This window comes from Sapajus apella, unplaced genomic scaffold (genome assembly GCF_009761245.1).
Source record: "Sapajus apella isolate SASKATOON/1434 unplaced genomic scaffold, GSC_monkey_1.0 scaffold46, whole genome shotgun sequence".
NCBI classification, from domain to species: domain Eukaryota; kingdom Metazoa; phylum Chordata; class Mammalia; order Primates; family Cebidae; genus Sapajus; species Sapajus apella.
Genome location: NW_022436986.1, coordinates 4,317,795 through 4,342,235, shown reverse-complemented (window position 1 = coordinate 4,342,235; position 24,441 = coordinate 4,317,795). Strand labels below are relative to the sequence as shown.

General features: G+C 44.1%; 1 long non-coding RNA gene across 1 annotated transcript; it reads left to right on the top strand.

The window, feature by feature from the left end:
- Window positions 1–1,093: 1,093 nt before the first annotated feature.
- LOC116524739 lies at window positions 1,094–5,155 on the top strand. The gene is made up of 2 exons (XR_004257470.1): window positions 1,094–3,277; window positions 4,941–5,155. It is a non-coding gene; the product is annotated as an uncharacterized LOC116524739 (long non-coding RNA).
- Window positions 5,156–24,441: the final 19,286 nt, after the last annotated feature.

The window sequence follows — 24,441 nt, the reverse complement described above, 5'->3', positions numbered from 1 at the left end:
ACGATACATACTTTCCTAATCATGATTGTAAATCTTAATAGCTGATTGAAATGAGCTGATTGGAATAGTCTTGAATAGTTTTGAAATGAGCCCTACTGCCTGTGGATACTTGTGCAGAGTCATTTATGGCTGATGACACTGTACTCCTAAACCAAATTGGTTTGTAGTTGCCTTTAATGTTACTTAGAACTCCTTGGGGAAGTATCTTTAATTTGATTTTTGATTTTTTTTTTTAAAAGATGAGGTTCTCTTGTGCCCAGACGAATGCAGTGGCCTGATCATAGCTCACTGCAACCTTAACCTCCCAGGCTCAAGGAATCCTCCCACCTCAGCCTCCTGAGTAGCAGAGTCTACAGGCTCATGCCATCAGCCTCACTATTTTTAAAATTTTTTGTAGAGACAAGGGTCTTGCCTTGTTACCCAGGCTGGTCTTGAACTCCTGGCATCAAGCAACCCTCCCTCCCCAGCCTCCCAAAGTGCTGCAATTACAGGCATGAGCCACTGTGCCTGGGCTAATTTGATTTTTTTTTAAAGCTTTTGATTTTGAAATCATCATAAGTTCATGGGAAATTGCAGAAATAATAGAGGTCCCATTTACTCTTCACCCAGCTTTTCATTTAACTTCTTCCAGTGGTTCCATCTTACATAACTATAGTAAACGCTAAAGATAGGAAGTTGACACTGGTACAGCCTATACTTTAGTTTGATTTTGTTCTTTTTTCTTTTGAAAAGTCGTTTTGAAGCTAAATCAGGGTTTGAAGCACAAAATGTTGTTTAATATGTTAACAATGACTCTCGGGGATGGTAACCAACCACCAGCCTGATAACAAGAGGACTATTAAGTTGTTTGGGGTTTTATTATACAGTCTCAGGATTTTAGAGCTAAGAAGGATTTTAGGCCAGGTGTGGTGGCTCATGCCTGTAATCAGCACTTTGGGAGGCCGAGGCACGTGGATCATTTGAGGTCAGGAGTTCGTGATCAGCCTGGACAACATGGTGAAACCCTGCCTCTATTTAAAAAACAAAAATCAGCTGGATGGTAATGGCGTGCACCTGTAATCCCTACTCTGGAGGCTGAGGCAGGAGAATTGCTTGAACCTGGGAGGCAGAGGTTGCAGTGAGCTGAGATCGTGCCACAGCACTTCAATCTGGGTGACAGAGTGAGACCTTGTCTCAAAAAAATAGAAAGGGTGTTAAATATAATCTGGCTCAGTCTTCTTCCAGTTCCTGAGTCTCTTCAATGTTGCCAGTATTTGGCCTCTCCAGGCCCTGCCCGAACACCCTCAGAGATGAGGTATTCACCCCTGACCTGTGCAGCTTATTCTTTGTGGGCAATGCTCATTATTAAAATGTTCTTTCTGAACGTGAGCTCCACTCTGTCTGACAACTCTGCCCACTAGTGATGCCACGCGGTGAGGCTGGTTGACCTTCCAGGTTAACCTGTCAGGCCTTCCCTAGGCTGAGCACCCTCATTTTCTTCCGCTGTTTCTTATAACGTGATCTGAAGCCTCTTCCAACTCCTAGTCCTTCTTGAGTCCGCATATGAGCATTTGTCTCTGTGGGTGCAAATTTAAGTGTCCTTTATGAGGAAATGTACATCTCTAGTTGGTGAACTTCCATCCCTTAGAGAGAGAAATAGAAGCAAAGATTTAAAACAAGCTGTTTCTTTATGTCTTGGAAACTTTTAATTTATCCATCCAAGCTTTTTTTTTCTTTTAAAGCCTTTGAGAGCAGGCCACCATCCAAGCTTATTTCCACTAACCTAGAGAATTAAATATATCTGATTTGTAGCACAAAATAAATAAAAGGTAAAAGTTCTCTCCAACCCTCCATCAAGTGGTTTAAAAACTGTCATTGATTTTATGTCTGGAATTGAAGTTGTTTTGGTGCATGCGTGCATACACACAGATACACACTAATCCTAAAAATGAGACGGAGATGAGCTGCAAGAAAACTCAAAAGTGCTGTAAGTATAACTCTCAAAAATAGTGTTACAGCTTTAGAGTCCTTTTGTGTTCTGTTTGTATCAAAAGCACATTTAGGAGGTTCTTTATAGGTGGGAGGGGAATACATCAAGAGGAAGAGGTTGCTTGATTCTTGGTCCCTTAGATTATGAAGACTCTCTGGCCAGAGTTTTGGAAAAGGGATTATGTCTACAAGTAAACTTATGGTTTCAGGACTGCCTTAGAATCTTTTTCAAAAGAAGAAAGGAAAGTTCTCTACTAGGCATTAATGGCACCCACCTTAATTTTTAGCCTTTGCCTTTTGGTTCCTGTAGGGGGAGCCCTTGATAGCAGGTTTTTCCGCCTTCGACACTGGCTTGGAGGAAAACTCCAGTTCAAGCTGTTTAGGTAATTTTGGCGTTTGGCCCACCTGCCCCAGCTTTGAAGAACAGTAACTTGTACAGGCAATGCTGACTGATGCTTGTCAGTCACATGTGAGAAGAGATTAGGAAGATGAGTGGCATGTATTTATTTTTTTTTTAAACTGTAAGCTTGGCTTCAGGGGTGGGATTGATTATGTGGATCTGTGCACAACCAGGTACGCTCGTTAGCTAAGCCCATGAACACACACGGACAAGGCACCGACTGTGCTTCTGTGTTTGTGACTTTTTTTCTTGGAAAGAAGAAAATGAAGTTGAATTGAATCCATCTCTTATTGGTAGGGTTTTTAAAATGCTACGGTCCCGGAGAAAGCAGGGGAAGACTCAATAAAAGTGAAAGTCTGCATCACTGAACTTTTACCATGTCCTTGTAACTGGGCTATGCACTTTTTGTACATTGGTTGGAGGTTAAGTAATGTGCTCAAACTGGTCAGCTGGTCGGCCGCACAGCTAGGATTCCAACTCACCAGCCTGGTGCAAGTCCGCTTTCTTCTCAGCCTGGCTCTACCGCCTTCCTCAGTACAGAAGTGGGTGCTTAGCACACCATGCTGGTTTATTGGAAGGTCAGCAGTTCCATATGCTTCAATACAGGACACTTTGTCAGAGTGAAGTCATGGAAATCCAACTACTCATGAAGAATGCACAGAGGAATAGAGACAGAAACACCCATTTCCACAGGATCTGCATGGACCCTCCTGGGAAGCAGGATGGGAAATGTGAACAGCACCGGGCTTGGCCTCGGAACTTCAAGCACTTGCTGCCCTGACATGGGCTAGGTCATGACCTCAGGCAAGCCGCTGCACCCTGCCTCCAGCTCTGTGACCTTACAGAGTTGTTGCAAGGATAATGCTTGGGAAAGTGTCTTCGGAACTCTTCAATAGCCTGTAAACCTAGGTAATATTTTATTGTGCTTCTCTTCCTTGATAGCCTTTCTCTACCACTCTGTTCTGGCTTACCTGGCTAGATAAGCCGAGTTCAAGAGGATCTAAGGGGCCTCTAAAATTCAATGTATGGATGGTTTGTTTTTGGTTTTGGTTTTGGTTTTTTGAGGCAGTCTTGCTCTCTGGCCCAGGCTGGAGTGAAGTAGTGCAATCATGGCTCACTGCAGCCCTGTCCTCCTGGGCTCAAGTGATCCTTCTCCTTCAGCCTCCTGAGTAACTGGAACCACAGGTGCTTGCCACCATGCCTGGCTATTTGTTTGTTTGTTTTTTGAGACAGCCTCTCTCTGTTGCTGAGGCGGGCATGCAGTGGTGCAGTCATGGTTCACTACAACTTCTGCCCCTGGGCTCAAACCATCTTCTGACCTCAGCCTCTCAAGTAGCTGGGACTACAGGCACACACCACCATGCCTGGCTAGTTTTTGTATTTTGGGTAGAGACAGGGTTTCACCATGTTGCCCAGGCCAGTCTTGAACTCCTGGCCTCAAATGGTCTGCCTGCTTTGGCCTCCCAAAGTGCTGGGATTACAGGCATGAGCCACTGTGCCCAACCTGTCTTTTTAATTATAGAAATTTTTTTAAGGTTGGGCTTGAGAGGCGAAGGTGGGAGGATTGTTTGAGCTAAGGAGATGGAGGTTGCAGTGAGCTGAGTTTGTGCTACTGCACTCCAGGCTGGGTGACAGAGCCAAACTCTGTCTCAGGAAAAAAAAAAAAAAAAAAAAAAAAAAAAATTTAAAAGGACTATTTTTTTAAAGGACTGTTTTTATCAAGCAATATGATGTTTTGCTAAGGGAAATATCACAAAGTACTCCTCCCTGAAGGATTCAGTTATGCCACAAAACGTCTTACCCCTCTCAGCTGGGTTTCCTTTCTGGGGTTACATGTGGATACCATGAACCACCTTTACCGCCCAGGCAGGCAGTCACCAGCTCAGTGCCTTCCTTACAGGTTTTTTTTGTTTGTTTTTGTTTTTAGTGCCCTTTCTCTTCCACCTTCTTTCCTAATCCTAGCCCAGGTATTGCAGGAAAATCTCTGCATTTCATTTATAGAAAATAAAATTATAATTATGGCGTGAGGTTATTAAAGCAAGCCCTACCTTCCTGATGGAGAAGGGGCAGGTCATAAGTTTTAAAGCTCAATTAAATATATAATAGGGATGTTTATATTGTTAAGTTTCCTGGCTGGGCACAGCAGCTCATGCCTGCAGTCCTAGCACTTTGGGTGGCTGAGGGTGGGCAGATTGCTTGAGCCCAGGAGTTTGGGACCAGTGTGAGTAATGTGGCAAAAGCCCATCTCTTAAAAAAACAAAATTGGGGGGTATATAAGTATATATACAAATGTAAACACAAAATTTAAAAATTAATGGGGCATGGTAGCTCATGCCTGTGGTCCCAGCTACTCTGGGGGTCAAGAGCCTGAGGTGGGAGGATCACCTGAGCCCAGGAAGTCAAGGCTACAGTGAGCTGAGATCATCCCACAGCACTTCAGCCGGGGCGACAGAGAAAGACCCTATCTCAGACAAAAACAAAAAATTTAGTTACCTTATCTAGATAAGTCATAAAATGACTCTCTAGCATTTACCGTATTCTTATCCTTTCTGCCCTTTCTCTGCCTTTGTAGGTTCCAGCAGATGCAATTCACAGAATATTCAAGGTTAGGCCAGTGCACGTGGCTATGAACAGCAAACAAGAGCCTTTTCAATGCCTGCAGTGCAAAAACTCAGTGAGTTATTTTTCAGTGGAGGGGGGCACTTGGCATATGAACTCACACCACAAGAGTCACATTTAAGTTAATATGTGTTTACGTTGTGTTGACAAAAAGGGTAGGAAGCCAAGCGTGCTGGTGTGTGCCTGTAGTCCCAGCTACTCAGGAGGCTGAGGCAGGAGGATTGGTTGAGCCCAGGAGTTCAAGGCTGCAGTGAGCTATGATCATGCCACTGTCCTCCAGTCCAGGCAACAGAGCAAGACCCCATATCTAAAAAAATAAATAAATGCAAAATTTAAAAGTAGGATTGGATGTAATACAATGTTATCTTCTGTGTCTTAGATAGCTTGAAAATTCTGAGATTCTTCACTAATATATCTAATTCTTCATTCAATTCAAGATATATAAAACACTTAAATTCCATGTTAACTTTTGTTTTTAAAAGTTATCCACATGTTAAACACTGAACAACTACATAATAATTCTTCATATTAGTATAGACTTTACAGTTTACAATGCAGTTTAAAATATATTACCGTATTTGGTATCTCAGTAACATTATGGATTAATCGTGCTTCTGGGAGCTAAGCTGCGGGCCTAACCAGCATTTAGGAGAGGGGTCAGCAAATGATAGTCCAAAGGCCAAATCTGGCCCACAGCCTGTTTTGGCACTACCTGAGAGCTAAGATTGGTCTTTACATTTTTAAAGGATTGTAAACAAAATGAAACAAAAACAAAAAACCCAGAGAACTCGTGACAGAGACTGGTGGGCAAAGCCGAACATACCTACAATCTGGCCCTTTACAGAAAAACCCCTGACCCCGCTCCTTGATTTAGAACATTATTTCTCTGAAACTGGTTTTAAGTTCCATAAAAGTTATTTACAAGTTAAGTTTTTGGGGTATCACATGCTTCTAAGTCAGAGACTGTTTTTATTTTTAAAGGATTTATTTATGTAGCCATGTGAGAAAACGTATGACTAGGATATAAATGGCAGGTATTATAATATTTCATTCATATGTGTAAAATGAGGAGGTTATATAAACCCATGTTTGCACATTATTGGAAAATTTCTAGAAGGATAAACAAATATATGCCAACATGGTTACCTTGGGGCTGGTTCTCTGAGGACTCACTGCAGAGGGGACTTTTTGCTTTATTCTCTTTAGTACATTGTGAATTTTCTGTCTAATCACAAGCATGGTATTTTTATCTGTGGAACCTGAGGAAAGTAAAATGCCTAGAACTCAAACTGGAATGGACTGGATATGTTAGTGCAACTTAATAAATAAGTTAGGCTGGGCGCTGTGGCTCATGCCTGTAATCCCAGCACTTTGGGAGGCTGAGGCGGATGGATCACTTGAGGTCAGGAGTTTGAGACCAGCCCAGCCTACCTAATGAAACCCTATCTCTACTAAAAATACAAAATATAGCCAGGGTGGTGGCACACATCTGTAATCCCAGCTACTTAGAAAGCTGAGGCAGGAGAATTGCTTGAACCTGGGATGTGGAACTTGCAGTGAACTGAGATCGTGCACTGCACTCCAGCCTAGGCAACAGAGTGAGACTCCGTCTCAATCAGTCAATCAATTAGACATATATATTTAAGTAGATAACAATATATATCCTCCCACTCATCCATTTAGTAAATATGGTTAGAGACATTTTTACTTTTTCCTGGAGCATGACATAGGGATCACAATACCAAAAAGCACCCAAATCAAACACTGGCTGTGGAGCTGAGCCAATTTGGAACAGGCAAACTGGCTAAGCCTGGGCAGCCTTGTCCCAAGGGTGCACTGACGCTTTCTCTTCTTCCAGAGACAGGGTTATGGATAAGGCTTTGTGCCTCCAGGCAGAAGACAGGTGCCCATGTGGATGATATCGCTGGCAGGGCTGAGCCACCAGAGAGCTCCTTGGCCCAATGCTTGCCAAAACTGTGTGGTTCATTCAATCTGGAGTCTCTGCCGGCAGATCCAGTCACTCGTCAGCTCCACTCACTGGTCTGCTGTCTACTTGCATGTAGTGAGCTAGGCGATTTGAGTGGTAGGAGTTGCTCTGTCCAAGTACGTAGGGCTGACCTTGCTGCTGTCAGAATGGGCAGTCTGAGCTCAGTCACTTGAGGCAACAGAAAAGGAGAGGCTTAGAGTCCAAGATTGGTTGTGCCTTCCCTGGGTAAGGCAGCTGGTCAGGCTGGGATATTGGCAGGTGGTGGAGCAGAGCCTGTATTGGGGGTGCAGTAGGGGTGTCAACAGACTTAGGAGTTCAGGCTCTGTTGGGATTAGGGGAGGAGTTGAAATCTGAGAGAACTGGTAGAACCAAGGCAGGATCTGAGTCCAAGAGGGGATAGGCAGGTTATCCAGGGCACTCAGGGACCTCAAGGCAGCAACCTCCTCATCATACTGGAGCTGTAGATTTGTATTTCTTAGTTCTTTGCCTAACATCTGATCTTTGCCAAGATACAAGGTCACATGTGAAAATGCCTTCAAAAATATAGTAGGATGACATAAATAGTTAGTGCTTAAAACTAGTGGGGCAAAGGGAACCAAGTGATATTAAATGGGAGGCTGAGACGGGGGATGGCTTTGAAAACTGAATTGACTTTGGAACCTCTGCCCACAGAAGGTGATTCATAACTTGTGGTCTAAACCTAACTTGGAAGAATTGTTAAGTTAAAAAAAAAAATCCGTTAAAGTCTCCCAATATTGTGTGGAGTCTTTTGTAGAAAAAAAAATCAGTGTTCTCCAGAGGACTTTAATAGGCCCAGTATCTCACAGCATAATACAGGCATGTACTATACAACAATGTTTTAGTCCAAAATAGGCTGCATATACAACAATGGTCCCATGAGATCATAATATCTAGTTTTACTGTGTCTTTTCTCTGTTAAGATATGTTTAGGTACACAAATACCACTGTGTTACAGTTGCCTGCAGTATTCGGTATAGCAACATGCTGTACAGGTTTATAGCCTAGGAGCCATAAGATATACCATGTTGCCTGGGTTCGTAGTAGGCTATCGCATCTGGTTTTGTGTAAGTATACTCTGTGGTGTTTACACAATGACAAAAGTGTCTCTGATGATGTGTTTCTCAGAACGTATGTCTGTCATTAAATGACACGTGATTGTATTCAAAATGTCTAAGCTACAATCCAAAATCAACAAAGTACTAGGAAAATTTAAACTATTGTCAGGGGAAAAGACAACCAATAGATGTCAATCCTGAGATGACTCAGATGTTGGAATTATCAAAGACTTTAAAGCAGTTTTTACAGCTATCGTGTAAGAACTAAAAGTGAGCACTCTTGAAATGACTGGAAAGATGGAAGTTCTCAGGAGAGAAATAGAAACTACAAAAAAAGAACCCAGTGGAAATTTTGTAACTAAACACTACAATATCTAAAATAAAAATTCATTTTAATGGGTTTAGTATCAAAGTGGAATTGACAGAGAAAAGAGTTAGTGAGTCAGTGAACTTGCAATAGGTGAATTGAAATTATCCAATCTGAAGGACATAGAGGAAAAACATTTTAAAAATGAACAGAGCGTCAATAATTTATGGGACAATATTAACAGATCTAATATGCATGCCATTGTATTTCTGAAGGAGAGGAGAAAAAGATTGATTACAAAAATAAAAATTGATGAAATAATGGCTAAATACTCCCCAAGTTTGGTGAAAGATACATAGATTTAAGAAACACAGCAAGGCCAGGCACAGTGGCACATGCCTGTGACGCCAGTAGTTTGGAGGACGAGAGTGGTGGATCAGTTGAGCCCAGGAGTTCGAGACCCGTCTAGTCAACATAGGGAGATCTCAGTCTTTCAAAAAAAAAAAAAAGCCAGCCCTGATGGCATGTCTCAGCTACTTGAGGTGAGAGGATTGCCTGAGCCTGGGAGGTTGAGACTGCAGTAAGCCATGACTGTACTACTGCACCCCAGCCTGGGTGAAAGAGTAAGGCCCGCTCTCAAAAAGAAAAAAAAAAGAAACTCCACAAATCTGAAATAGGATAAATTCAAAGAAAACAATGTCCAGACACATCATTATTAATCTACTGGAAATGAAAGGTAATGAAAACTATTTTGAAAGCATCCAGAGAAAAATTACAAAACAGAAATTAATCGAATGATTTATTGTAGCAGAACTCAATGAAACTGAAAATAGAACAACAGAGACATACTAGTGAAACAAAAAGTTGGTTATTTAAAAGGATTAATAAAATTGATAAACTTCTAGCCAGATTGGCCTGGAAAAAAAAAAAAGAGAGAAGACAGATTACTAATATCAGGAATGAAAAAGATGACATTATTACAGACCTTACAGATATTAAAAAGATAATAAGGGAATACTACACACAACTCTATGTTCATAAATTTAATATCTTAGATGAAATGGACCAATTCCTTGAAAATCACAAACTATCAAAACTCCATAAGGGAATGGAGTGGCTAGGCGATTTGAGGCAAGGGGCACTTCAATGGGAAACCTGAGGCAGGCTTGGCAGTTTTACCTCCAATTTGAGGCTCAACTCATCTTTAAGGCTTCAACATTCCACATCTAGGGCACCAGCACTGTTGGTGACCAGGGTGGGGGGCATTTCTTGGTCACTGGAGCCCCTTGATCACTCAGATGGCCATTTCATTTCTAGACATCTCCTGGCTCACTGGCTTTCAGGATATCTTCTGGGTGTAGCTTAGGAGTTGGAGTCTCCTTGACATCTTTGACTCTTGAAGGAATCCCTAAATCTCCAACATCCTTTTCCTAAAGTGAAAACGCCGAGAATATGCTCTCCCCTGTGCTGAGCCTCTTCAGACCCTCTACCCTCTGTCCTATGCTTCTGGGTACTGCTTCTCTGTGGCCAGAATCTGTGGGGACGTAACTCCACTCTCATCCATTGGGTGTATCCCTCCATTGTCTGACTTAAAGTGACTTTGGACTATCGCTCTTGTCCCCCTTACACTCTCACTGTGACACGATCTGTCCATAAAGACGGTAAGAGAGTCTTAAAAGTTTGCCTGCTTTTCTTCTTGGACTCAGGGTCCTCTGTGACCAAAACCTGGGGGCCTTCTGGACTTCCTGCTTATAGCTGAGGGAGCAGGGACAGACTCTGGGGTGAGAACTGAATTTTTTTTTTTTTTTTTTAAGATGGGGTTTCGCCATGATGGCCAGGCTGGTCTTGAACTCCTGACCTCAGGTGATCCACCCACCTCGGCCTCCCAAAGTGCCAGGATTACAGTCGTGAGCCACCGTGCCCAGCCGAGAACTGAATTTTTTTGTGATCCTCTTGTCTCCTGGATGCAGCTTATCTAATGATTTCTTTCAAGGATCTAAGCAACCTCAGCTTAGCCCTCATGAAAACCTGGGTGGGTGAGGGAGAAAGGTGGACTTCAGAAGGAGCCGTCATTGGCCCTCTGTCACCTTAAGTTTTATGGATTCAACAACCTTGAGAGGTAAGCTATACCTCTACCTCTGCCACACTCAAAACCATACCACCTGGTCTTCTAGTGCTGTGGATCAAGAAAGGAAAGCTTCCAAGAGGTATTCAGGCAGTATTCTCATTCTTTGAGGGTGCCAAACTTTCAGTTTCCAGGAAGACATAGGACTTCCCAGGAGGGGGCGATATATAGTTAGCAACAAGTCATGAACATGCCCATGGTCTCCAGCCTGCGACATTGGCCCAACTTCCTGTCCAAGTGAATGTTTAGGGTGTTTTCTGATGGCTTCTGGTCTAGGTTCTCCCTTGAACCCTGGACAAGTCATTCCTGAGTGACACTTTAAGCCACTTCTTTTCTCCTTCTCTGAGTCGGACCGTAGGCTCTTCATGGGGTAGCTTTTTAAGCACCAGAATAGATTTTTAAAAAATCCTTCCTCAAGCTGGGCCCCATACTCTGCCTGTCATTCCCTACTGGAACTTTGCTGGGCCCCTCTCAGGAAGCTTCTGGGCACGTTAGTGCCATCTTGCTTAGATCTTTCCTTGCTGCTTTGACCCTTACCACAGAGGACTATGTAAGGGTCCACACTTGCCCTTTGGCTGAGAATTTGTTCTGAGGCTGTATCTGTGCCAGGTGGGGCTGGTGTCGGATGAAGCTCTTTCAGTGATGGCACTCCCCTTGCCTCCAGATCCTGCTGCTGATAGGACATTCTCCAGCAAGGATGGAGATGGGTGCTCGGGTCTCAGAGGCCATGCTATCCTGAGGAATGTTGAGAGCTGAAGGATTCAAGGTTTCCTGAGATCTTTGGACCAAAAATAGAGTAAATGCCACGACTATTCTAGTTGCTTTTGCAACAAGTGCCAATTCAGGTATTGAATTTCCCTTGGGATGAGAGATTGTACCTCCTTCTGGACTCTAGGGAAAGATACCTCACAGGCTCTAATCTGGGGTGAGAGAATGGGAGGGAGGATTGAAGGTAGGCCTGAGGTGGGACTGGGATTGGGACAGGGGCAGGGGATGCAATGCAGATTCTTCAGGCTAAATTATGCTGGGAGCCATTAGGAGAGCATTGAATAAGACACATAGAAAACCGAGTGAGGATCCACCAGCAGAGACCAGGACTGTAGCCTCTAGGAACTTGCTGTGCAGAGAGGTCAGACCCCAGAAGAGCTGGCTCTATTCCTACTGCAAATGCTTCCCCCAGGTTTTGGGATCTGGGAGCTGCTGAGGACTGTCCAGACTGATTTGTATTCAGTATTTCCACAAGGGTTGGGAGCCTGTGGTATTTTGCATGTCAGCAAAAAACTGTAAAGTAGACCCAGAAAATTTCAGTTGATTTTTCCCATTGTTTGGGAAAAAATCCCTCCTGTACTTCTCTCCTTCGTAACCTGGAAATGTACTGTCTCTGTGACTTGTATCTCTAGAGCTCCCGGAAATCAGGGCCGAGGAAGACAAGCTACCATCTTAACACCCGCTGGCAGAGTCCTCCAGAGACAGGCCTCTGAGAGAGGGAGGGCCCAGGCAGAGTAGCTATGGAAGCCAAAGGGGACTACAGAAGGAGGAGCATTTTCCCCAACCCCCATAAACAGCACTAGTTTAGCTTCTATGGTCAGTCTACCTTGACCCTCCCAGCAGGAGTCATCTTGCCTCAAGTTCCCCTCATCAGGAAGCCTGCCCAGATAGCTGCAAGTCAAGAGACACAAGCTTGAGCCAGAAGCAGAATGCAGGCTGGGCATGGTGGCTCACACCTGTAATCTCAGCACTTTGGAAGCCAAAGCAGAAGGATTGCTTGAGGTCAGGAGTTCGAGACCAGCCTGGCAAACATGGTGACCCCATCTCTACAAAAAATACAAATATTAGCCAGGCGCGGTGGCAAGCGCCTGTAATCCCAGCTACTCAGGAGGCTGGGGCAGAAGAATCGCTTGAACCCAGGAGATGGAGGTTGCAGTGAGCTGAGATCACACCACTGCACTCCAGCCTGGGTGACAGAGCAAAGCTGCATCTCAAAAAAGAAGAAGAAGAAGAATGGGGATAGATAGAAGGCCCAGCAGGCCTGGTGGTAGTTGCACTCTCCCACATTGCAGGCCTTGTGGCACTTCCCTTATTCCCCATGCTGGGGCTTCTTTCACATTCCCTTCCTATGGGATTCCTCTCCCATGCCAAACCCAGCAGCACTAAGGTCCTGGAATCACACAGGCTATGCTTAGAAAAGAGATACAGGAAAGGAGAAAAGATTGATCAACACTTGCTCTTCCAAAGAGCAAATAGGTCCAGTGGCAACATGAGCTCCTTTCTGGTAAGCTCTCCTGGCTGGGAAACCAGGGAACTCGGTCACACAAAATGAAGGTGGGAACAAATGGATCATAGAGGAGGTAGGGGGAGGTTGTGGGACACTAGACTCTGACAGCCTCAGCTGCTGGTACACAGGGTGGAGTGGTCAGTGACAGCAGTCTGCAGGCTCAAGTATGTCACCACGTGTTATACTTAAAAGTGCTTTCTTGTATATTATCTCGTATGAGCTACATACCTATGTTGTGGGGGATACAGGCCAACTGTATCTCAAAGAGGCATCTGAGCCTCAGAGAAGTTAAATGATTTGTTCAAAATCAGGACCTCAAAGGTTTGCCTCTAGCTACTCTTCCCACTGCACCTCACAGCGCCATCTAGTGGGTGAGACCCATGGGCCGGCTCCATCATTCTTTCATTTCAGGAAATGGACAGAGCAGGGAATCTGCTAAGCATTCCAAATTCTGATTCCTTCCTATGAATGTCCCTGCTGGGGGCTTTGTCTTTTGAGAGTAATGGGTTCTAGCAGCTGACACAGGCTCAGAGGCTGTGGACTGGGGTCCTCACGGGAAAGGAGAGATTAAGGTTAGACCTTGAGAGTTCTGGGCTGAACAGGCAGAACCTTCTGCTATTGACTGAATGTTTATATCCCCCCAAGTTCATGTATTGAAATCCTAATCCCCTGTCCAGCAGTCTTAGGAAGTGGGACCTTTGGGAGGTGAGTAGATTGTGAGGGAGGAGCCTTCATAAGTGCGATTAGTGCCCTAATAAAAGAGACCCCTGAGAGCCCCTTTGTCTGATTTACCATGTGAGGACACAGTGGGCCTCACCAGATACTGAATCTGCCAGTGCTCTGATTTTGGCCTTCCTACCCTTTAGAATTGCGAGAGATCAATTTATAAGCCATCTAGTCTTTGGGCGTGTGGTATTATGTTATTGCAGCCTAAGTGGACTAAGACACTTAACTGGAAATGCTTTCCTCTCTGTTCCCCCTCATCTCTTCTCTCTGCATTGATGCCAAAAGACAAGAAAGGAAAGAGGGCTGAGGTCCGATGCTGTCTCTCCTCTCTAGGCAGACCATGCTCATGGAGAGTCTTTCTCCATTGCAGAAGTGGAGCTCTTTGTTACTCCCTTTTTATTCATTTGTAAAATGGGTAAAAATGTTTTCCTGTTTACTTCTTTGAAAAACCTTAAAGAAGTGTTATTTGTGTATTCCTCTTTTGAGGAAAGGGACAAAATCTCCAATAGGGTTTGTTCCATGAGATGGGATTGGCTCCACAAGGACTAGGGCTCCAGCCTTCAACTGGAATCTTTTAGAGGCTCAGCACACCTAGATGGAGGGGACTGATGAACAGGATGAGGACTCTGCTCTCCCTGGGTTATTCTGAACTCTGAATAATCCAATCCCTGGCTGGGAATTTTCTCTAAACCCCTCTACCACGATGGTCTGTGAGTACTGGATAGAAGCCCTAGTCTCAACCTACACTCCTCCCTTTTCATAAAGACGTTGCTCTTTTCTTTCCTGAGAGTTCCCATCTCAGTTGTCTCTCTGGGCCAACATAATAATTCATTTAGAAAAGTGGGAAGAGAGACCAAAAAAAAAAAAAAAAAAAAAGATTCAGTCTCTGCTGGAGGCTGGCCTTCAGTTTCTCTAGGGTGGGGACGGGAAGGACAGAGTGCCAGGTGAACTTATAGTCTCCCTCAGCCCGGCTGTTTAGTGCAGAAGACCCTTAACCCTGCAGCTCCTTCTAAATCTCCCCACCCTTCTCTGGGCCTTCCTATTCTCCAACTCTGTCTTTTCATCATGTCAGATATATCCCTTATGCTACTTTCTATTTCTGCCACCTAGAACCTAGACATTAATTGGGTTCATTATCCCTTGAGATCTCAGCTTGACACCCCCTCAGTTCCACAGTGTTTGAAAGTCTTGCTTATTTCCAGGAATTTACCCTGGAGACTTCCACTCCAGCTTCCCTGCATGATGTGTTTTTGTCTTGCATCAACATGCACATACAGTTCAGCCTTGCAGGCCGGGCGCAGTGGCCCACGCCTATAATCCCAGCACTTCGGGAGGCTAAGGTGGGCAGATCACTTGAGGTCAGGAGTTCGAGATCAGCCTAGCTAACGTGGTGAAACCCTGTCTCTACTAAAAATACAAAAATTAGCCAGGTTTGGTGGCACATGCCTGTAATCCTAGCTACTTGGGAGGCTGGAGCATGAAAATCACTTGAACCCAGGAGGCGAAGGTTACAGTAAGCCGAGACCGTGCCACTGCACTCCAGCCTGAGTGACAGAGCAATACTCCATCTCAGAAACAAAGTTAAAATTCATCCCTGCATCCTTCAATACTCCCAGGAGAATCCCCCTTCACAAAAAAAGAATGAGTGAGCAATAGAGACTTTTCTAATGACTGTGCAAGAGTAACAGGAGGGAAGGAGGCCCATAGTATACACCATGGCAAACAACTTAGAAATTCCCTCTTTTTAATTCCTTTTCTCCCAAAGTCTTTTGTGCTGCTGTGGCCCTCAGGGCTCTCACCTCTGTCCTTCATTCAGACGGTACCCTGCCCTGCCCTGCTAGCTGCTCACTCCGCTCTCCCAGGTTCCTCCTCTCCCACTAGCATTATGATTCTTCTCCTTTTTGTACAGAACAATTCACCTCTCCCAAAACTCTGCCCTAACCTGCACAACACCCTGATTTGGGAGTTCTCATAGCAGTTATCACTATAATGTACAATATTCTATATAAACCTAATTATTCCTTTTGTCCTTCCTTTCATAGGTGGTATAGAAGCAAACCATTGTGTTACCTGGTTGTTACTTTAGAAAATGCAAATATTGTTTAGATATGAAAACATCTTAACAGTTTTGTTATTTTGAATATGAGACCTGGATTTGGGAAAGGCAAAAATCAAGAAAAGATCGTTAGAGGATGGCTGGGCATGGTGGGTGACTCACGCCTGTAATCCCAGCACTTAGGGAGTCCGAGGCAATCAGATCACTTGAGGTCAGGAGTTCAAGACCAGCCTGGCCAACACAGAGAAACCACACCTCTACTAAAAACACTAAAAATTAGCCCGGTGTGGTGGTACACGCCTGTAATCCCAGGTATTTGGGGGACTGAGGGGGGAGGATCGTTTGAACCTGGGATGCGGAGGTTGTGGGGAGCAGAGATTCATGCCACTTCACTTCAGCCTGGGTGACAGAGCAACTCTCTCTCTCTCTCTCTCTCTCTCTCTCTCTCTATATATATATATATATATATATATATATATTGTGTGTGTGTGTGTGTGTGTGTGTGTGTGTACACATATATATCAGATATGCAAGGTGCATTAGTTAGGATATAAATTTTGAGAGGAGGTAGATTAACTTAACAAAAATTATATAAGAAAGGGAACATATTTATAGCTTGGTTTATCAGAAAATAAACTTTATACATCATAATATACTCGTATAGTAAACACTGAATAGCTATGTTGTAGATGTAACTATTTTGGTAGACAGTGGTAGGGATAAACTGGAGAGAAGTGGGTAGAGAGGCAAATCCTTATCTTCTTCAGTTGGAACTGCCTGTAATCCTAGCACTTTGGGAGCCTGAGATGGGTGGATCACCTGAGGTCAGGAGTTTGAGACCAGCCTGGCCAACATGGTGAAACCCCATCTCTACTAAAAATACAAAAAATTTGCTGAGTGTGGTGTTGAGTGCCTGTAATCCCAGCTACTTGGGAGACTGAGGCAGGAGAATTGCTTGAACCCAGGAGGTGGAGGTTGCAGTGAGCCGATATCGTACCACTCACTGCACTCCAGCCTGGGCAACAAGAGTGAAACTCTGTCTCAAAAAACGAAACAAAAAAATGAAAACAAACAAACAAAGAAAACCACATCCACAATTAAAAAAATTTGAAATTGTAATTTCTGTAACCTACCTAATATCCTTTTCCCCTTGTTTACTAACAGAACACTGATTTTACTTGGGAAAGCTGAGCATTCAGCTAAAAATTAAAAATCTGCCAATCTTTCCTGCAGTGGGAGTGGCCTTGTGACACAATTGTAGCCATTGAAATGTAAGGAGAGGTCCCTGGTGGTGATGTTGAAATGTAAGCAGAGTCAAGAGGGTTTCCAGGTGCAGTGGCTCATGCCTGTAATCCCAACACTTTGGGAAGCAGAGGCAGGGGGATAGCTTGAGCCTAGGAGTTCAAGAACAGTCTGGGCAATGTGGCAAGATTCTGTCTTTATAAAAATGTTTTTTAAAAATGGCCAGCATGGTGGTGCGTCACTGTAGTCCTAGTAACAGCCACTTGGGAAGCAGAGGTGGGAGGATCACTTGAGTGCAAAGAGGTCAAGCTGCAGTGAGCCATTTTACATATATATGGTGATATATATCTATATAGTGATATATATATATATATGGTGAGATATATATATATAAGGTATACAGCTAGATATATATATAAGTAACACATATATAAGTAACTTAGATATAAGTAATATATTTATGGCAAGTTACTTATATCTAAGTTACTATATGTATCTATAACATATATATATAACTTATATATGTGCCCATATATATATATATATATGGTAAGTCAACCTTCATATATATATATATATATATATGTATATATATATGAAGTCAACCTCCCTATGTATATATACACACACATACCATATATAGATGAAGGTTGACTTAACTAGCACTTTCCTTTTGGGCCTTTTCATCCTTCTGAATCTTGATGGCATGATTCCATTGCCTTCTAGAAACTGTAGAAATGATGCCATTATTCTTTCTGCCTGAGATGCAGGCATATGGCTGGAGCTCTGGCAACTGTATTGAAAGACTGAGACAGAGGTATAGGGTCACATCCTTAAGATCACAGCTGTAAAAGGGAAAGCTGTAAGGAGCAGATCCTGTGGCAGTGTTAACTCTGAACTCCTTCTGATACAGAGAAAATAACACTGTATCTTCAGGTTTCTGTTACTAGTGCATTTCCTACTTGATAATCAATATGTGGATATATAATAGGGTAGTCTAACTGCTACAACAAATAGATGCCAAAATGCATACTGACTCAAACATAATAGAGTCCTTTTTGCATAATGGTACTGGGCAGGTAGGAGCAGACTGGTGGGTCAGTCTTCCTTCTTTCCCTCATTCAGACACTGACTGATGAATGCTTTTTTTTTGAGACAGAGTCTCACTCTGTCACCCAGGCCGGAGTGCAATGGCTACTGCACTAGTGCAGAAGTGCTACTGCCACTTCTAAGCCTGGTCCCTAAAACCACCATGCACTCCTCTATGATCTTTCTTCCTCTTTTTTTTTTTTTTTTTTTTTAAGATGGAGGCTCACTCTGTTACCCAGGTTGGAGTGCAGTGGCGCATTCTCAGCTCACTACAACCCCTGCCTCTGGGATTCAGTCAGTTCTCATGCCTCAGCCTACCAAGTAGCTGGGATTACAGGTACCAACCACCACACCTGGATAATTTTTGTATTTTTAGTAGAGATGGGCTTTCACCATGTTGGCCAGGCTGGTCTCAAACTCCTGACCACAGGTGATCCACCTGCCTTGGCCTCCCAAAGTGCTGGGATTACAGGCATGAGCCACTGCGCCTGGCCGATACTATTTCATTATAAAAACAGTTTATAAATATTGCCTTGTAAAAAAAAAACGGCCAAATTAGTTTATAAAAATAAAGCAAAAGGGCTGGGCACATTTAGTCATGCCTGTAATCCCAGCAGTTTGGCAGGCCGAGGCGGGTGAATCACCTGAGGTCAAGAGTTTGAGACCAGCCTGACAAACATGGTGAAACGCCATTTCTACTTAAAAAATACAAAACTTAACCAGGCATGGTGGCAGGTACCTGTAATCCCAGCTACCCAGGAGGCTGAGGCAGGAGAATCATTTGAACCTGGGAAGCAGAGGTTGCAGTGAGCCAAGATTGTGCCATTGCACTCCAGCGTGGGCGACAGGCCAAGACTCCATCTCAAAATAATAATAATAATAAGTTTCTGCTACAGCTTCCTCTGGCATTCCTGTCCCTGCCTCTGCTACCAGTCTCCCCAAGTGTGGGAACTATTTCTTTTTTTCTTTTTTTTTTCTTTTTTTTTTGAGATGGAGTCTCACCCTTCGCCCAGGCTGGAGTGCAGTGGTGTGATTTTGGCTCACAGTAACCTCAGCCTCCTGGGTTCAAGTGATTCTCCTGCCTCAGCCTCCCGAGTAGCTGGGACTACAGGCACCTGACACCATGCCCAGCTAATTTTTGTATTTTTCAGTAGAGATGAGGTTTCACTTTGCTGACCAGGCTGGTCTCAAACTCCTGACCTCATGATCCAACCCCCGCCTCAGCCTCCCAGAGTGCTGGGATTACAGGCATGAGCTACTGCATCTGGCCATTTAAAAAATATTTTTAGTCGAGACAGGGTTTCATCATATTGGTCAGGGTAGTCTCGAACTCCTGACCTCAGGTGAGCCACCCACCTCGCCCTCCCAAAGTGCTGGGATTACAGGCATGAGCCACTGTGCCCAGCCACGTGAAAGCCATTTCTTAGATCCGTCTTCCTTCTTCTTCTCTAGAGACCCACATAGGACCATATGCTGCTAAACAAGCAGAAAAAAAAAATGTTGAACAGAATGGCATTCTGCCCACTTTGCTTGCAGTGGGCTCACTCTCATCTAACAGCCGCTCATTCTTCCCACGTGTCCAGCCTGGTAGATCTGTGCTGTAGCATGCACTGCTTCAGTCCTGAGAGACTGGCCAGATTCCAGGGCCCTTGTACTCAGTGCTTGATGAAGCCAGAGGAATGCCTGCAGCAGATGAGCACATTCCCAACCAGTGTGCAAATGGTAATGAAATTATTGCAGCTTCCTGTGGGGAGTCAAATGCCATGACCCTAACCCCACAAAGAAGATGCTGATGGGTATGTTAATAGAAATGGATTTTCCAGGATGCAGAGTCCTTGCATTTCACTCTATCCAGGATCATTACCATTAAAGCATAGCGTTATCTTTTCCTTTGATTTTCAGTATCATGAGATCGCATTTGCAAGAAAAGGTTTTCTTAGATTCTCACTTGCTCAACAATGAAATGGGATACCGTGGGAAGTTATGAGTTCCCTGCTTGGGGTGCTGGATAACTGATTGGCAGGGATGTTGTGGAGGTGGAGAGGAGGACTCCAACCCCAGGATGCTATGAGTCTTTAGTGCCCATTGTCCCTAGGACGCCACCAGAGGTACGCAATCTGACGCAAATTTCGCAACACAGCTTCTGAGGTTAGTGATGCAAGTTCATTCAGGATAAAACTGCATGGCTGATGACATGGACCCAGGCTGTTGAGGCTGCTGCTGGGGGCAGAAGAGCCTGACTCACGCTTCACAGTCCCTGCCAGCATTTCAGAGGGAAGTGATGTTGTCTCTCATTCTTCTTCCTCCGCTCTCCCCTAAGCCAGATGTCTGGTCTTCAGTCCTTCTCTCTTTCATTCCACACAACCCCCTGGGAAATCTCAGCCACACCCCAGCCTTAACCCTCATCTTTGTGATAACTCCTAACTCTGTCTACAGCCTTGACCTCATCCCTAAGCAACAGACTCATATAGTTAATAGTTTATTGGACATCTTCATCTCATTGTCCTACATTTCAAACATGATGTATCTCAAATTGGGATGTTTTCTCCTGGCTTCAAATCTGACATCTCTCACCCAGCCAGCCACCCCATACAGAAATCTTCCTACATTCCTCCATCTCCCTCTTAAGCTCGCGTCTACCTTATAAGTCCTGTGTATTCCACTTCTATGGCACCTCTTTTTATCGGCCTTTTTCATTCCAGCTCTATTACCACTGATTCCATTCCTGCAGAGTGAGTATACTTCAACCCAAGTGGGACACCACCTCCACCAGGTGGTCACTCCCCTCCAAAAACAAAACCAGGCATAAAACACAAAAAGACTAACAATACCAAGTGTTGACAAGACTATAGAGCAATGAGAACTCTTGTGCATTCCTGGTGGGTGTGTAAATGGGTAGAACGATTTTGGGAAACTAGTAGTATCTACTCAAGTAGATATATGCCTAGCCCATGACCCAGCAATTCCAATCCTAGGTATGCACCCAGAAGAGTTACCCCCACAGGAGCATGTAAAGACATGTACAGGAAGCTTTACAGCCCCAAACTGGAAAGTGCATAAAGCTCATCAATTGCAGTGCATCCATACAATGGGATATTAACCAGCAATGAGCAAGGGCAAACTGCATTTATGTCTAACAATATGGAGGAGTCTTGTAAACATATGTGGAGTGAAAAAAGCCACACACAAGAAAATAGTGAAAACTAGTTTATGATGTTAGGGTGATTGTTTCTCTTATATGTAAGGAGTTCCTGAAAGAGGGCCAGAGTGGATCTCTGGAGTCCTAGTAATAATTTGTTGTTGTTCTTTTAATCTGAGTGCTATCACATAGATGTGGTCAGTTAAAAACTTTTTTATATATATGTTATATTTCAATAAAAAGTTTACTAAAACATACCCACCTACGCATACATGCTGAAAAAACAAAATCTATTCCATGGTTCCTGATACCTGGAGGAGAAACTTCCAGACTCTGACAGAACACTCATAGATCTCCATGATGTGACCCTGTTTTCCAGGCCACCGCCTTCCCACTGGTACCATGTGTGCCATGCACTATGCCATTCTCCTTGGTGATTGATCTCTGTGCTACTCCTTCAACTTGAATCCCTCTGTCCACCTGGCTCTGTCTGAAGATGCCACTTCCTCTGTGAGGCCTCTCCTGATTTCTGAGACCACAGAAATCTCTCCCTGGGCTGTAGACCCATGGCATGCTGCTTTTCTCTCTCACACAGCTCTGAGCTTTCTCTGCTTGCATGTGTCCCCTTGACTGAAAGCAGCATGCCATGGAAATGCAACCCAGGGAGAGAATTGTGTGGTCTCAGAAATCCGGATAGGCCTCACAGAGGTGGTGGCATCTTCAGACAGAGCCAGATGGATAGAGGAATTCCAGGCTGAAGGATTAGCACAGATACCTGCACGGAGAATATGGAGTAGGCTGGTAGATGGCACACATGCCCTACGTGGGAAGGACGTGGCCAGCTAGACAGATTCATACCTCTCGAGGTGGCAGAAATAGTGTCCGGTTCATTTTTGTATATCCTACTGAGGCTAGTGCTGTGCCTGGTACGGCGCTTGAGCTAACAAATGTTTGAGAAATGATTGAATGTATGCTCTGGGTTAAGCTGTAGTCCACACTGCTAGAAAGCCAAGACATCCAGTGTGCCTGCAGACAAGCTGCAGAGAGTCACTTTCCTTTGGAAGCAAACACATCCTGCAGTCCTTTATTGGCTGCTGACAGCCAGGTCACATGTGTTGTGCAGCATTGTGGGCGTGTCCAATTACACTCAGTGAGAAGGAGCAGCCCCACTAACATGAATAAGCCGTGCAAATATGTGGTTAATGACCATGTCGATCTGTGTCAATTCTTAATCCCGGATAATTAGCAGATAGATAATTGGTGGAAGAAGGGGAGGTGCTGATGGATGGCCCGTCACTTGGGTGAAGCTAATGATCCTTTATGGATTAAGACCCACCCTCTGTAAGTGTTGATGGCTCCTATTTGAAATGCTCCTTTTGAAAGGGCCTAGATCCAAGAAAAGGTGTCAGGAACTCCAGAGCCGGGCGTTGGCACTGGGACTAATTCCCTGGGCTGCTTCCATGAAAGGTGGGTGGATGTCTCCTGCTGCTGCTAGCCTTGTGCAGGCAGCCAGAGTCCTGGACTGCTCCTGACTTGCTGGGTAATCCCAAGGAGGGCCTTTTTCCTTTCTTGGTTTCACATTTGTCTAATAGCAAAGAGCAGGAAGGCTGGGGTGGGGGTGCTGACTTGAGAATCCATTGTAGATGAGAGTTTCCCTCACCTGCCCCTCCTTGACCACATTGGGGGTGTGTCATTTGCTGCCATTGAAATTGTTTAGGTGGACTAGCTGGCCTGGATGATAGGTTGTGGTGGAGGGGACATGCAGGAGTTGAAAGCAGTCACTTGAGACTGAAGCTGGCAGTACCTTACGTGATTTGAGGCAGGGCCAGCTAGCTGTCCACCAGGATGGGTGCATCTGGTGCCACAGTGTGAGTCATCACTGCACAACAATTGCTCAGCCAGCAACTCCATTTCCCAGGCCCCTTTGCACTAAGTCAGGTACAGTACAACGTTTCCTGTTGTTGACAGCCGACATTTGTTCTGATTGGCTGGATGTCCACTCTGACACCCAGCTGGTGTGTGTGCTGAACTAGTCAGAAAGTTTTTCTTTTTTTCTTTCTTTGTCTATAAGGAGCAAAAAGTTTAATAGGCAAGAAAGAAGAGACCAGCTACCCCATACAAAGACAAGGGAGGAGGATTTGGAACAAAGAGAAACCCTGTGTATTGCAGAAAGGGAGTCCATTCTATAGGGAGGTTGGAGGAGGTAGTGTCTGTTTTATATAGGGCCCAGGGATTGGTTTGACCAGGTGTGTCATTCACGTAGCCCACGAAAAACCTGGCCTTCCCACCTTAACCCTTTAATATGCAAATGTGGGTCGCCATGATGTTCTGAACACATGGCGTTGTCTGGAAGTGGCCATCACATTTGGCACAGGTGGTTACCTGGAGAAGATGGCAGGAATTACCATGCAGAGTGACCCCAGTTTCTAATACCCAACATTTGCATATCAAAGCATGCTGGGCTGGCCCTTCAAGCTGCCTTTTCTGTTAGAAAATAGATGGTTCGGGGTTGTTTCTTATTACAGGAAAATTTCCATCGAGAACCTTTATCCTTACTGTCTGTCTGCCTAAAATATTTCTTAATAACTCCTGTATTATTCCCCCCTCAAAGAAAAGTAAACCTAATTGCTATTTGGGGGTGTTGGATGATGAATCTTTCAAACTAGTCAGAAAGTACTTCTAATATCACTCCTAGAGGTATGAATCCCTAAACAAGAAAGATATCCTTTAGTTTTATCCATTTTGCACTTTTAATGAATGGAATCAAAGGCATATATTCATCAGTGACTTTCTTTTTTATGCTCAGAGATTCACATGTATTGTAAGAAATAATATGTGGAGATCCTATATACCTTTTACCTACTTTCACCTAAGGGTAGCATCTTGCAAAACAGTAGTATAGTATCACAACCAGGATATACTTACATAGTATCAAGATCAGAACATGTCCAGCACCACTCACATAGCCCATTTATGCTCACAGCCACTTCCCTCCTACCCACACCCACTCCTTAACCCTGGGCAATCACTAAGTTGTTCTTCATTTCTGTAATTTTTTTATTTCACCAATGATATATAAATGTTATATATTGAAATAGGCTTTTTCCATTCAGCATAGTTGACGGATAAGTGTTGTATATATCAACTCATTCCTTTTTATTGCTGAGTAGTATTTCATGATATGGATGTACCACAGTTTAACTGCTGATGTACCATATTTAACCTGTTGAAGGACATCTGTTTTTTCTCCAGTATTGTTTGTTGCTACTGTGTAAATAAAGCCTCTACAAACATTCATGTACAAGTTTTAGTTTGAACGTAAGTCTACATTTCTCTGGAATAAATACCCAGGTGTGCAAGTGATTAATTGTGTGGTGATTGCATGTTTTGCTTTAGAAGAAACTGTCAGCCTAGTGTGGTAGCTCACACCTG